At 35.8% G+C, this 15,637-nt stretch overlaps 2 protein-coding genes and 1 long non-coding RNA gene across 5 annotated transcripts in view; 1 reads left to right on the top strand and 2 right to left on the bottom strand.

Annotated features, from left to right (window-relative positions):
* katnip (katanin interacting protein) overlaps positions 1–15,637 on the bottom strand; it is a 1,410,884-nt gene that overhangs the window by 644,707 nt on the left and 750,540 nt on the right. The gene's annotated exons all lie outside the window — the stretch shown is intronic.
* Positions 1–15,637, bottom strand: part of kcnh2b (potassium voltage-gated channel, subfamily H (eag-related), member 2b) — a 322,770-nt gene that overhangs the window by 200,943 nt on the left and 106,190 nt on the right. The gene's annotated exons all lie outside the window — the stretch shown is intronic.
* Positions 13,496–15,637, top strand: part of LOC147831164 (uncharacterized) — a 4,261-nt gene continuing 2,119 nt past the window's right edge. The window contains exons 1-2 of the long non-coding RNA XR_015525414.1: positions 13,496–15,231; positions 15,495–15,637. The exon at positions 15,495–15,637 is cut by the window's right edge and continues 345 nt beyond it. This is a non-coding gene — a long non-coding RNA (uncharacterized LOC147831164). The remainder of the gene's footprint in view (positions 15,232–15,494) is intronic.

The raw sequence follows: 15,637 nt of genomic DNA, 5'->3' as shown, positions 1-15,637 counted from the left end.
TGAAGTCAGAATTATTAGCCCCCTTTGATTTCTTTTTAAAATATTTCCTAAATGATGTTTAACAGAGCAAGGAAATTAACAGTATGTGTGATAATATTTTTTCTTCTGGAGAAAGTCTTACTTGTTTTATTTTGGCTAGAATAAAAGTAGTTTTACATGTTTTTAAAACCATTTTAAGGACTACATTATTAGCCCCTTTAAGCTATATATTTTTCAATAGTCCACATAACAAACCATCATTATACAATAACTTGCCTAATTACCTTAATCTGCCTATTTACCCTAATTAACCTAGTTTAGCCTTTAAATGTCACTTTAAGCTGTATAGAAGTACATAGAATTAGAGATTATTAAAACTATTATGATTAGAAATGTTTCTAACAGGAGGATAATTCAGGGGGGCTAATAATTCTAACTTCTAATAATTCTAACTGTATGTATGTATGTATGTATGTATTTACTTATTTATTTGTTCATTCATTCATTTACAAGCATCAGAAACGAGTGTGTGAATAAGGTCTTTATAGTCCTAATAATCAGTCCATCACGAGCCTCCGGCTGTGTGTAATAAGGAATCAGGAACTGGTGTGTGAGTGCAAACACTTCTGTGAGTATTTTATTTAGTGGCTGATGTGTAATAATAATAATATTAATAATAATTTGTTATATTTATAAAGCACTTTTCTGGACACACAAAGCACTTTACACATTTACACACATGTAGTTCTCCAGTGAACTGCAAGGTCTAGATCGCTGGTGCTTATGACAAATATAGTTGAGGGTTGTGGGTTGAGGGTCTATTTAATGCATATATAATGTCTTTTATTATAATTATAAGACTTTCAATAGTTCATTATTTATTTATTAAACATTTTTCTGATATTTTCTCTTTTGTTCTTGTTTAAGCATCATAAAAATAAAATAAACAGATCATACAATATTACCTTAACTTGCCAAGTAAACCTAATTATCCTAGTCTTTAGTTTTCAATCTTAAGTCTTTAAACTGCACTTAAAGCTAAATATAAGTATCCTACAAAAATCTAGTCAAGTATTATTTACTGTCATCATGGCAAATACTAAATTAGTTATTAGAAATTAGTTATTAAAATTATTATGGTTTAAAATATATTCACTGTTAAACAGCACTTGGGAAATGTTAATATAATTTAAATAATTAAATTTCACAGGAGGACGAATAATTTTGTGTTTAACAGCATGAAAATGTAAATCTATTACTCTAGAAAGCAAGCCAGGATCAGTCATGGCATTACATCCTGAATAATATATTAAATTGGTCATATTTAAGATGATGTTTACATAGAAATGCTTGCCAAATTAAATATAAAGACACTAACCAAGGGCACAGAGTGACAGGTGAGTTTTCTCAGCTGCAAAGACTTTCGGAGGGAGGCCAAGGACGCGCTGGAGAACAGGCACTAAGTGTCCGTAAGGATTAGCTGCTCTTTTGACTGCTCTGGACTGAAACGGGCCACACTGGCCTTTTCTTCATTCCCACAACATTTGGATCTCGACAGGACCCTAAGCATCTGTTTACCGGTCAGTGTGAACTCACCATCTGCTGCGTGGCGAATTCACAGCCTGCCACCAGCAAACGCTGCCGGTGTCACATTCAGAGACGTAGACAGTCATCAGTGAAAAAGCTAGCAGAGGGTTTTGCAATAAGACATAAGTCTGCCAAAGTCTTGCGTCATTTATTCACACATGCACGGATGCATGCTTTGAGGACTTTTCTGTAAGTGTTACACATGCGAGCTGAAAAGCAAATTAAAATAGCATTTGTATTGCTCTTAACGTTTTCTGTTTTATTCAGTTTTAATGTTTGATTAAATTAATCAAAACCTCTTATACAATTTAACAACCATTTATTAAATGTTAAACAAAAATAAACCCAATGTTTCATCAGTCTTTCTGATCTTTTTTTTTTAATTTATTGTTTAATAGTGTATGTATTCAGTTTGGTTGATATTAAAATGATAAAAATGCATGTTTAATTGGGAGCATGATTCATTTGTTCATTTTACTTTCGCTTAGTCCCTTATCCAACCACTAACTTATCCAGGGAATGTTTTACACAGCAGGTGCTCTTCCAGCTGGGAAACACCCATACACACTCATTCACACACACACAAACACACCTATACACTATGGCCAATTTAGTTAATCAGTTCCCATATGGTGCATATGTTTAGACTGTAGGGGAAACCAGAGCACCCGGAGGAAACCCAGGCCAACACGGGGAGAGCATGCAAACTCCACACAGAAACGCCAACTAACCCAGTCGGGACTCAAACCAGTGACCTTGCAGTGAGGCCACAGTGCTAACCCCTGACCCACCGTGTCACCCCTTGAAAGAATAAAACATTTATAATTTAGAATTTATCAACAAAACAAAACTTGATTTAGGGTTTAAGAATTTTGTTTAAAATAGGTATATTTCCCCCTTATTAACCCTGTAAAGCCCACTGATGCACAACTGCAACATCACTTTTAACAACACTTAAAAAAGGCAAGCAAATGTTTTTTTTTCTTCTTAAAACCCCATATACATGATTACTGGGTCCTATCGTGTGTCCTCACAATGCTGTTGGATAGAAAAAGTGTTAATAGGTCTGGTCATCCTGCGTACTCTACCAGCAATCTTCGCATTGAGCTGATAAGTAAAATTCCTTACACATACATGCTTAGTTATTTTAGAAAACATTCATTAAATTTGATTGAGAGCTTGTTATGTCTATGTTGGGTCAGAGTAGTAGCCTGCTGCATTGCTCAGGGACAGGTGTGAATGGTCTTGAATGTGAACCTCTTAGTGCTCTGGGGAGATGCATGTGTCCCTTTTAGTATAAGTAGAGATCATGATAGGCCATAATAGTGTTGTTTGAATGTAGCGGGATGTTGATTAGCATTTGCATTGTAATGGCATTGAAATTGTCTGCAAAATGTAAATCTCCAACAAGAAAAAATACTAAATTTCACTTTGATTTCCCCTGTTACATATTATTTTAATATTAAATTAATTTAATGTTAACATTTTCTTTTTGCATTTTATTTGGTTGAAATTAAAATTATTGAAAAGCATATTTAATTAAGGAAACTAATGAACAATATACAGAAATTCATTCATTCATTCATTCATTCATTTATTTATTTATTTATTTCAAATTCACATTTTTGGTTCCAACTCTGTTAATGTGGTTTAATAATGATGTCATAATCACCAGCGATCCAGGCTTGCAGATCGCTAGTAAACAGGCACCTTCACCCAGACTACAACTCTGTCACTTTATGAAACACTTATTCCGTCACTCAACTCACACACACACACACACACACCTGTAATGGTTCTCCGATGATTACACACACAGCTGGAAGCTGATTAGCGACACATTACACAGACTATTTAGACACCACACTTGCATACACACATGGCTGAGTCTTGTGATCTGTTTATCTGCTAAGAGAGCATTACAAAGCGTTTCCCCTTGCCTTGCCATGTTGTACCATTGCTTTGTTTCTGTGTTTATGTTGTTTGCTGCCTGTGCCGACTATTCGCCCGTTTATTGACCATGCTCTGGATTACTCTGAATGCACCTGTTTGTTCCTGGATTGCCTGCAAGACGCTCCTCCTAAATCAGTCCACACTCTCTAATCAAACACACCTGAAGCAGCTAATCAAGCTCTTACTGGATATACGAGAAACCTCCGGGCAGGTGTGTTGAAGCAAGTTAGAGCTAAGCTCAGCAGGACACCAGCCCTCCAGGACCGAGTTTGGACACCCCTTTCCTAAATAAATCAGCTATTGGATCCTCACCATCTCACATGGCAGAAATTGAATTTAGGTAATTATTTTTTTCATAGATAAATGACTACTAAATATGTTATTTTTTACACAATAAATTATACTTTAATACGTAGACACTTCTTTTTGGAAAAATAGTGCACAATTTGACCAGGAGGAAAATCTAGCATCATTAATGCCAACTTGAAACACTTCAGAGCTGATATGAGGACTCTTTCACCCACATGAAACACAATGTCAGTCTAGACATGGGCCACGGACGTCTGTATTCATCAGACTGAAACACAGGGATGAGATGAGACAAGGATAGACTGATCGACCCATTAGTGACGTTTCCTTTACAGCTTGAAAGGCTGAAGTTGTGGTTAATCATCAGTTGTGACACATGATGACTCGACGACTGATAAATGCACCTGAGAGCTCTTGACCAATCAGAAACACACAGAAGTGAAGCTAAACTAAAAGTTCTCCAGTGCAGCCCACGCACTTTAATGCATGTATATCCATCTCTGCGACTGCTAATGCATGCATTTCTACATGACAGTTAATGCATGAATACCTCTATGATGATTAATGCATGCATATCTGTATCTGTGACTGCTAATGCATGCATATATCTGGTAAATGCATAAATGTATATATGATGGTTAAAGCTTGCCTATTTCTAATGTCTAATGGATGCATATGTAATATGATGGATGATGCATGCATATCTATAGGATGGTTAATGCATGCATATATCTATTCTATTGCATGCATATCTTTACTATGGTTAATGCAAAAGTTCTTTCAGATTTTATGGTAAATGGTGTCCCTTAAAATGAATGAACTTATTTAATGTATGTAATTGTGCATTACAGTTACAATCTCAGTTGTAAGAGCAGCAAATAATAACTCGACTTCTAGTTGATCATTTAGAAAAGTGGCAGAAGTTGGATTTTTCCCATGAACCATCAGTGTAACTGCATCTTAATCATCACACATACTGCAGAAGACCTACTGGAACCCGCATGGAGCCAAGATTCTCTCAGAAATCAGTCAAGTTTGGTGAAGGAAGGATACCAAATGATCAACTAGAAGTCATTTGTGGTGTTCCTAAAACTTGAATAGGTAACAAGACTTTTTTCAGGTAGTGTATATAAAACAAACAACAACAAAAACAAATATATACATATATATATAAATGAATAAATAAATAAATAAATAAATAAATAAATAAATAAATAAATAAATAAATATATATATATATATATATATATATATATATATATATATATATATATATATATATATATATAGTACACCTTTTCTTTTCAATGGGTTATTCAAAAAAAGGCTGTTGAAATAAAAGAAATTCACTATTTCTCTTATGTTATTTAGGAGTCATGTTCACCCACTGACAGGCAAAGGCTGCTCTCTTTCCCTCTCTCTTTAAAGTTGCTTTATTGGCATGACATTTACAGCATTTCCAAAGCATTTTAGATGTATGTAATATATTAACATCATTACATTAACAAAATATGCAACAAATGGGAAATAAATAACAGAAAAATGGAATAAAAATTGACATTATTGCTCAAAATTATATAATTACTTGAATAAAAAGGCAAATTAGTTGATTAGCCAATTCTAATGGTATCAACATTTTTGCAGCTAGTATATTTTGTTCTCTCAGAGTATATAGTAAAGTTTATCTGAGCCGTTTATTAAATGATTAATCATTTAACGTTTATCTCGCGGATGTGCGTGCACAGTATATATACAGTTGAAGTTAAATTATTAGTCCCCTTTTAATTTTGTTTCTTTTTTTTAATTTCCCAAAAGAAGTGTGACAGATTCAGGAAATGTTCACAGTATGTCTGATAATATTTGTTCTTCTGGAAAAAGTCTTATTTGCTTTATTTAGGCTGGAATAAAAGCAGTTACATTTTTTTAAAAAGCCATTTTAAGGACAAAGTTATTAGTCTCTTTAAGCTATATTTTTTTTTTGATAATCTACAGAACAAACCATCGTTATACACTAACTTGCCTAATTACCCTAACCTGCCTAGTTACCCTAATTAACCTAGTTAAGCCTTTAAATGTCACTTTAAACTGTATAGAAGTGTCTTGAAGAATATCTAGACAAATATTATATACTGTCATTCAAAGAAATCAGTTATTAGAGATGAGTTATTAAATTAGGGAAAATAAATAAACCTGGGGGGCTAAAAATTTAGGGGGGCTAATAATTCTGACTTCAACTTATATATATATATATATATATATATATATATATATATATATATATATATATATATATATATTACTTTCTATGCTTATAAAAACAATATTTTCTACAATATGTCTTTAAACAATGTTATGACATTTTTAAAAGGTATTTATTTAATTGAAATGTATATCAGAGAACTACATTTTTTATTTGTTGTGATTGAGAATCAGGATTACTCCACCAAATATTGACTTATCGACTCTGAAGTTAAAAACATTATACAGTGTTGTCTAAAAGTGAACATAAACATCTGAAATTGAGGCTTTTTTTGTTGTTGTTTAACACAAAAAATGCTCTAAAAGTCAACATGTTGCTTTGTTGTTGTTGTTTTATAATTGGGAAGAAACATCATCAATATTAAAATGATAATTCACAGAGAAAACCAAGAGAAACTAAGCATTGTGGTGTCTTAAATTCTCCCGATGCTGAAATTGATTGTAAACTGTCAGTGTTATTCTCTGAGCTCACGGGTGATGATGCTGCAGGTGCTGAAGACACAACCTTACGTTATAATTATCCTCCTCCAGTGGCCACCGCTCAAACCTGCCACTTTAACACAAACAGAAATCTGATGAGCTCAGAGAGAGGTGTGGAAACACAAGAGCTTTTTATAACCCGCTTCACACCGCTGACAGAGAAAGACAACAGCTGGAGATCACATACAGAAAACACTAAGACTGCTTTTGGTTTTGTCGCTTAACATGCTTCTATTTTTATTATGACACGGCAGTCTGTTGTGCATCAAATGACAACATAAATAAACATATTACGAAATGTTTAGTTGCTGAGGAGAGCACTGAGATGTAGGTTTTGCACATTCAGCACCACGGACAGCAGCTGTTCTGCTCAATCTGTCAAACATATATGGGGTTTACTATGTCACACAATAGAAACGAGAAAAGAGCTTACATTGTGCTTTGTGAAAGTGAAGATCATTTTAAGACTAGGGCTGTATATATCCATGGTTTAGGTCAATATTGTAATAACTACTATTTAAAATAATTACAAGGGGGTCATATGACAAAAATAGATATAGTGCTCAGAGTAGATGAGTACACACGTCATAGATCTCACTTTTAAATGAATATTTTCTATATGCACGGTGGCACGATGGCTCAGTAGTTAGCACTGTGGCCTCACAAAAGAAGGTTGCTGGTTTGAGTCCTGGCTAGGCCAATTGGCATTTCTGTTTGCATGTTCTCCCCGTGTTGGCATGGGTTTCCTCCGGGTGCTCCGGTTTTCCCTACAGTCCAAAGGGGTAAGGTAAACTAAATTGGCCATAGTGTATGAATGTGTGTGTGTGTGTGTGTGTGTGTGTGTGTGTGTGTGTGTGTGTGTGTGTGTGTGTGTGTGTATGGGTGTTTCAAAGTACTTGGTTGTGGCAGGGAGGGCATCTGCTGTGTAAAACATATGCTGGAATAATAGGCGGTTCATTCCACTGTGGCGACCCCTGATGAATAAGGGACTAAGCCAAAGGAAAATAAATGAATGGATTTTCTACAGAATGCTTTACAATAATATTTGTGCATATACATTAAATTAGTCAATACCAAAACTGATGAACTAATCTAATAAAATAACCTAAGATCAGAGTCCAGAAATTAGCACATCCAAAATAATATTTTGAGGGGAAAAAAAAGAAAAAAAAAATTTTTTTTATTATTTTTTTATTTATTTATTTTTTTAATAAAGAAAATCAAGAGAAAAAAAACATTACTTTTGTTGACATGACTAAAAATTTTTTTTTTTAAATAACCAAAATCGTTTAAATAAACAAACCAAAAATAAACAAATAAAAAAAACCAAACAGTTTGATAAAACTGTTTAATAAAGTTTTAAGAAATTTAATAAAACCATTTCATTTAAATGCACCAAAAAGTATTGGCTTCATTCACCGAGAAATTGATTAAATATTACTACATTTAATTAAATATTATAATAATAATAATAATAATATCGCTATATACATATTTTTCTAAATTCTTTTGCTATTACCCCCATCTATTTCAGCTGACTGTATGACTAAAAACGAGATACAAGGTAAAAAAACAAGGTAAAAAAAACTCAGCCCTATCACAACTCAGCCCTATTTTAGACCATGGAAATGTTTAATACTTATTTTGATAAGACATAATGTACATCCAGCCGGCTGTTATGACAGAATAAAGTACAGCAGGTTTATCAGCAGTTGTTGTGTAAGACTGAAAAGTTTATTCTGCAACTAGATGTTCTGTACTTTATCTTGCTTACTACATTCACCCTAAACAACAAAACACAAAACACTGATCCGAGTTGGTAAACTTGCAGAAATAAAAATGTTTTTAACAAATGACTGAGAGCAGCTTACACAAACTTACTTATTATTAGTATCATTGTTCAGACACAAAGCATACAAAAACAGTGACAATAATCATATATGACTGAATCAGGTTCAAGTATTCCAGAGAGATGTGTGATAAATCATTTTAACATTGCGACATTTGCATGATCCACGCTAGAGCTTCCAGTCTAATATGAACGATTATACACATTTCCAGGATAGCAAGTGCTGATTAACTGAGCAAAGTAAGTTGAGAAACATTTAATAGAAAAGTAAATGAAGCTATTTTTTTTCCGTTAAGCACATTTCACTGATAAGTTCTCATTAGTGTAATGAAACAGTCTCTTTCTTGTTAGCGTAAGTCAAGCAGTAAATATAATAGCATTATAATAGTATAATATAGTATAGTATAGTATAGTATAGTATAATACAGTATAACAGTATAGTATAGTATAGTATGGTATAGTATAGTATAGTATAATACAGTATAATAGTATAGTATAGTATAGTATGGTATGGTATAGTATAGTATAGTATGGTATAGTATAGTATAATGCAGTATAATAGTATAGTATAGTATAGTATAATAGAGTATAATAGTATAATAGTATAGTATAGTATAGTATGGTATAAAAGTATAGTATAATACAGTATAATAATATAGTATAGTATAATACAGTATAATAGTATAGTGTAGTATAGTATAGTATAGTATAATACAGTATAATAGTATAGTATAGTATAATACAGTATAATAGTATAGTATAGTATAATACAGTATAGTATAGTATAGTATAGTATAGTATAGTATAGTATAGTACAGTATAATAGCATTATAGTGAACTAGGGCATCATGGTGGCTCAGTGGTTAGCACTGTCTCCTTACAGCAAGAAGGTCGCTGGTTCAAGTCCTAGCTGGGTCAGTTGGCATTTCTGTATGGAGTTTGCTTGTTCTCCCAGTGTTGGCGTAGGTTTTCCCCAAGTGCTCCGGTTTCCCCAAGTCTAATCCAGGGGTGGCCAATCCTGTTCCTGGAGATCTACCTTCTTGCAGATTTCAGTTGCAACCCTTATCAAACACACCTGTCTGTAAATATCAAGTGGATTTCAGGTCCTAATTAACTGGTTGAGGTGGGTTTGATCAGGGTAGGAGCTAAACTGTACAGGAAGGTAGATCTCCAGGAACAGGATTGAGCACCCCTGCTCTAAACACATGCACTATAGGGGAATTAATTAACTACATTGGTCGTAGTATATAAGTGTGTGTGTGTGTGTGTGTGTGTGTGTGTGTGTGTGTGTGTGTGTGTGTGTGTGTGTGTGTGTGTGTGTGTATGTGTATGGGTGTTTCCCAGTTCTGAGGCTGAAAGGGCATCTTCTGTGTAAATATGCTGTAATAGTTGGTGGTTTATTCCACTGTGGCAACCCCTGATGAATAAAAGCACTAAGCTGAAGGAAAATTAATGAATATTATGGCAGCATGTTTTTCTTTTTGTTGTTGTTGTTGTTGAAAATATAATAGTTCTGAAAAAAGTGACATACTTCTGATGATTTTCTTCAGGTTTTTGAGTGAAATGTGACCTGTGCATCAGTCAAAACTTAAATATTGTGCATAAAGGACCATTCTATGTAATTAAACGGCCCTAAACCAGCATATCTGAGTGTTTGCATGAGCATTTGACAGCACTGGAGCCTTTAATTGCCTTCAAAGGGCAAATAAAAAAGATAAATGTTGCTAAAGACATCATTAATCATCAGCAGACAAACACAAACACACACCTGTCATCAGTCTCTGTATGGCTGTTATTGACTGTTTGCGCTTACGGTTGGACGACCGCCACTGGATGTACAAGCCTAATTAATAAGAGCCGATTACAGTCCATCCATAACACAAAGGCTTGTCACTTCTCATTTATTTACTAACGGGATCTCTGGAGTAAGCACGACTTGAAGCAGGATCGCATTAAACTGCTGACATCTGAAAAATGACGGGGGTTCAACATACAGAAGCAGATTTATAAACATGAACTTTCTGACGTGTGTCCAAGTCCTTAATCGTTCTTGTTGATGATGGAAAAAAAGGAGAATTGAGCTCCCAATTATGAAGATGATGATGATGATAATTACATCAAATATCACATTTAGCTGCAATTAGACTGGGTGTAACTGATCTTCCCTCTCAGCGTAATGAAATCAGAGGATGTCGGGACGGTATGAGCATAGTTTAGTGGCAGCAGATCTTGTTTAAGAGGGTGTCGTGTTCAGACCAATACGCCATCAATCACATCGAGAGCGGGCCAGAGAATGACAACATCCACAATTACAGCGATTAAACAGAAGAGTTTACAATAAATGATGATTAGCATTGGATCAGACTCAGGGCATAGCCTGGGTTTCCTGACTGCAATACTAGGGTGTTTTGGACGATTGTTATGCAAGAAATCAGATAGGGTGTTTCCATTGATATACACTAGTGTCACCGACTCGGTCCCAGTCATTCCCCTCGCTGGCCAGCAGAGGCCGCCATCCCCGAATTTCTAAGCATTACATCATCCACCTAGACTGATCGTGCACACACCTGATCTGAATCCAGTTAACGATCCACGCTCCCTATATAAGCCACACTCAAACTCCAGTTCACTGGGAAGTCTTGTTTCAGCCCCGGCCAGCATTACCGAGCGTTATATCCTGCCTGATCTCCTGTGCATTACTCCAGCCCGTTTCTGACTCTGCTTTGCCTTCTGCCTGCCCACGACCCAAGCCTGATACACGGACTCTGATACTCGCTGCCTGCCCTTGATCCAAGCCTGATACACGGACTCTGAATCACGCTGCCTGCCTCTGACCCTTGCCTGGTAAATCACTCTGTGTCTGTCAGCCGCCAGCCTTGAGACCTTTGAGACCTGCCACTGTCGATGTGTGTTTGCACCTTTGTGCATATTGTATGTTTGAGTAAGTGTGATTAATAAATACTGCATAATGGATCCCTCCGTGTCAGTCTCCTCGTTACAACTAGATATCACATACGGGCCCTGAGCATGTGTCAATAGCGCCGCCACATTGGTACAGTTCTCAACTTCTTTGGCAATGTGGGAGGCTTTGTTTGTTTACTACAGTGTTGCTAGGGTGTTCTGGGTGGTCACTATGGCAATTGTAGGATGTTTGGAGAGGTTGACATGAAGTAAATAATTCTAAGCAAATAGTACTGTTAAAACTGACCAACCATATTTTCCACAGATTACTTTTTATAATAACATAGTCTATGCAATCAGAACATATATTATATATACAAACATCAGCAAAGTACATTTACATATGCAAGCACGGTTTATATACAGTATAATGGGAAGTGGCTGCAGGGCTGATGCTTGATGGTCAAGCCTTGAATCTTTAACAAGCTTTCACTGCAGTTTTAATACGCTTTAAATCAGAGATGGAAATAGCAGCACATTCATATAGGAGAATATGAAGTTTTGTGCATCTCAGGAAAAAAGTCTGCAAACTTATCAGTCAAGCAGATCTCAAAGATGCCCTTCAAATATTCAATCAATAAAAGAGACATGTCTCAGGTGTGTGCTGCTGCTATTTATAACACAGAAGTAGAACCAAAGTCAAAATCATTCAGCCATCAGTATGAATAGAGAGAGCAGGAGAGGCAGGGGTGTGTATGAGGACAAATATAAAAATAAATATCCTCATGCACAATATCTCACTGTGCAACAGCAGTCTGCATTTACAGTCTGCTTTATGACTGCATGGTATTGGAAAAAAAATGCATTGGGATATTTTTTTACTACATTTATGGTTGTGAATTTCATTATGGGATGCTGATCTCTGCTCTTTATCTTTGATGCTGAAAATTCAACTCTACAGTTTAACAGTGACTTTTTTGACAGGTTAGTAGTTTGAAATAGTTTATTCATTCATTAATTTTCTTGTTAGCTTAGTCCCTTTATTAATATGGGGTCGCCACAGCGGAATGAACTGCCAACTTATCCAGCACGTTTTTATGCAGCGTATGTCCTTCCAGCCGCAACCCATCCACACTCACACTCATACACTACAGACAATTTAGCCTATCCAATTCACCTGTACTGCACTGTGGGGGAAACCAGAGCACCTGGAGGAAACCCATGCGAACACAGGGAGAACATGCAAACTCCACATAGAAACGCCAACTGAGCCGAGGCTCAAACCAGCAACCTTCTAGCTGTGAGGCGACAGCACTACCTACTGCGCCACAGCATCGCTATTGAAATACAATGTATCCGAAATAATTTTTAAATAAGTAAGTCTGTAGAATATGCCAATATTCAATAATTTAATATATGGTGATAATGATTATGATCCTCTCAGAATACTGGGAAAAATTGTCGGTGCCAATGGCCTAGTGGTACTGCGTGCTGACATATAGCACCAACGTGCCCATGTCGACCCGAGTTCGATTCCCGGCTCGAGGTCCTTTGCCAATCCTTCCACTCTCTCTGCTCCCAATGCTTTCCTGTCTGAATTCTCATCAGACCTGTCATAATAAAGGTGAAACCCCCCTAAAAAAATAATTATAAAGAATACTGGGAAAAATTATTTATTATTTATTATATTACATTAATATCCATTCATTCATTTTCTTTTCAGCTCAGTCCCTTTATTACTCCATAATTATTTGCCACAGCGGAATGAACCGCCAACTTATCCAGCACATGGTTTAAACAGCAGATTCCCTTCCAGCCACAACCCATCTCTGGAAAACATCCATACACACTCATACACTACAGACAATTTAGCTTACCCAATTCACCTGTACCGCATGTCTTTGGACTGTGGGGGAAACTGGAGAACTCAGAGGAAACCCATGCAAACTCAAGGAGAACATGCAAACTCCACATAGAAACGCCAACTGACCCAGCCGAGGCTCGAACCAGTGACCTTCTTGCTGTGAGGCGACAGCACTACATACTGCGCAACTGCGTCACCTATTATATTAATAATATATTTATTATTATTATATTGAGAGTGCTTTTTAAGAATATTCCCTTTGTATTTACCAGGATGCATCACAGAAAGATCCAATAAAAACTTTTTTTTTTTTTAAAGGGATACAACAAAATTTAAATCCTTGTCGAAATGCAAAATTCTAGATGCACTTAGCCAAAAACTGAGACTGAAAATCTTTGAAAATATTGATTCATTATTTCCACAAGAAGGTTTGACCAGCTCTGTTTGATGTTTTATTCTGGGAAGTCTAACAGTATTCAGGTACAGAAACTAAAAATTCACCATTCACGCTGTAGTGGTGAGAGTTGTGCGTGGCTTTCAGTGCAATTTAAACAAAAGATATGTTAAACGAATTATTAATACACTGATTATATTTGTATGAACATAGATGATAACAACAGTTAATTAAAATACTTACCTAATATAAAGCTTAAATTTACATTAGACATAACAATGAAACCATGATTATTCTTCAGACTATATAATCGTACAACCAAAATCTATAATTGTTGCATCTCGAATTGCTATGCAGCTCAAAACATATGAATATGTCAGAAAATAGAAGCATACTTGAGCAATGCACAGCTTTTGTTGTACTTTGAAATACAACATTTGAATGCTTGTTCAAAAAAGCCACAATGTACAAAGAACTGATATTATGTAGTTTCAAATACAATATATTAACATTTTAATGTAGAAAAAGCTAATGTGGGTGTCTTACGGAGCAAAAATACAACATATGGGCTCTCCTATAGCTGTTGTGTCCTCACTCATATTGCAAGTCATATCTGTCCGGCCCTTCGTTTGGGATGCTTTTCATGATACGGCCCCCGTTACAAAATAATTGAATAGCCCTGATGTAAATATAATAAAGCAAAAGCAGAAATGCGATTATTACGGACGCACATATTGTGATATTTCAATGCTGAGCCAATATACTGTGCAGCCCTACACTGCGTATTGTCATTTATTCAGCTCAGAAATAAGAAAGTTTCCTATCTAGGGCAGACTGCAGAAAACCCAGAGCGGGCAACCTAAGACGCTGCTTTAGATCAATGACCCGGTGTCCGCCTGCTGCGCCGCTATCGGAAAGCTGGCATTAAGAATGAATGGAGTGTGTCCTGATAGTATTAATTAAACAGGGTCGCTATTGAGCTCCTGTGGCAGCCATATTAACGGGCCGCTTCTGTAATTAATCAGACGGGCATCGCTGTGCTTTGCTGAACCTCAACACCTCACTGAGAGCCAAACAAATGTCAAGAAGTGCTCCAATAAGCGCTTTAATAGTTGAAGATCCTCAAAGAGTATTTAGGTATTCATTCATTAAATCAACTTGTTTTTACAATTATCTTGAACATTGATTTTTAAATGACTAATTTATTTAGTCTTTGCCATGACTGCACTTGCAAGATGCCAGTATTCAGCTTAAAAGTACAGTTTAAAGACTCGACTATCGGTAAATTAGGTAATTATTGGACAGGACTGGTTTATTAGTGATGTGCGGATCGATACTAAAATATAAATATCTCTGATACCAGATTTGTATGTTCTAGAATCGATTATCTTATCAAAATATTGATATTTCAGTAATTTAAAGCAAATATGTAGTTTATTGCAAATAGAAATACAGTGGAAAGTAACCCAAATTACCCTAGTTAATCTGAATAATGTCAACTTAGTCGGAACTACTTGTTCTTCCACCTGCCAAATGATGTGCGTAATATGGCACTGTACATCTGCAGAGCATGCTAGCTAGCCACTCAGTCAGACCGCTGGCACATGTTGTTCAGACACTGTCATTGGATATGGGTGACCGCAAGCGAAGTTTTGTGTGGAGCTACTTCAACACAATCTCACGGCAATTCGTAACTTTTTCATTTAGTGGCTAATTCGTACAAATTCGTACGATCTAATTCGTACATTTTAGTAGGATTTGCGTATCCCCCAATGACGGTTGGGTTTAGGGGTGGGGTTAGGTGCCACGCCTCCTTTTTAAAATCATACATTTTCTTACGACTGAACTCGTACGAATTCGTACGAATTAGCCACTAAACTGCCAAAATGTAAAATACTTACGTTTTCTCGTGAGATCAGGCTGGCTACTTCACTTCCATAAACTTAAACGATGCTGTTTGTGACACGTGTAACAAAACAGTGAGGTATTGTAGTAAAACCACAAACCTAATCAAACATCTACACATAGGAATCACAAGACAGAATATGACAATGTCATGACT

The sequence above is a fragment of the Danio rerio genome, chromosome 24 (genome assembly GCF_052040795.2).
Source record: "Danio rerio strain M-AB ecotype USA chromosome 24, GRCz13ab, whole genome shotgun sequence".
NCBI lineage: Eukaryota > Metazoa > Chordata > Actinopteri > Cypriniformes > Danionidae > Danio > Danio rerio.
The sequence above is the reverse complement of the archived record's forward strand: the minus strand, read 5'-3'. Positions and strand labels throughout refer to the sequence as shown.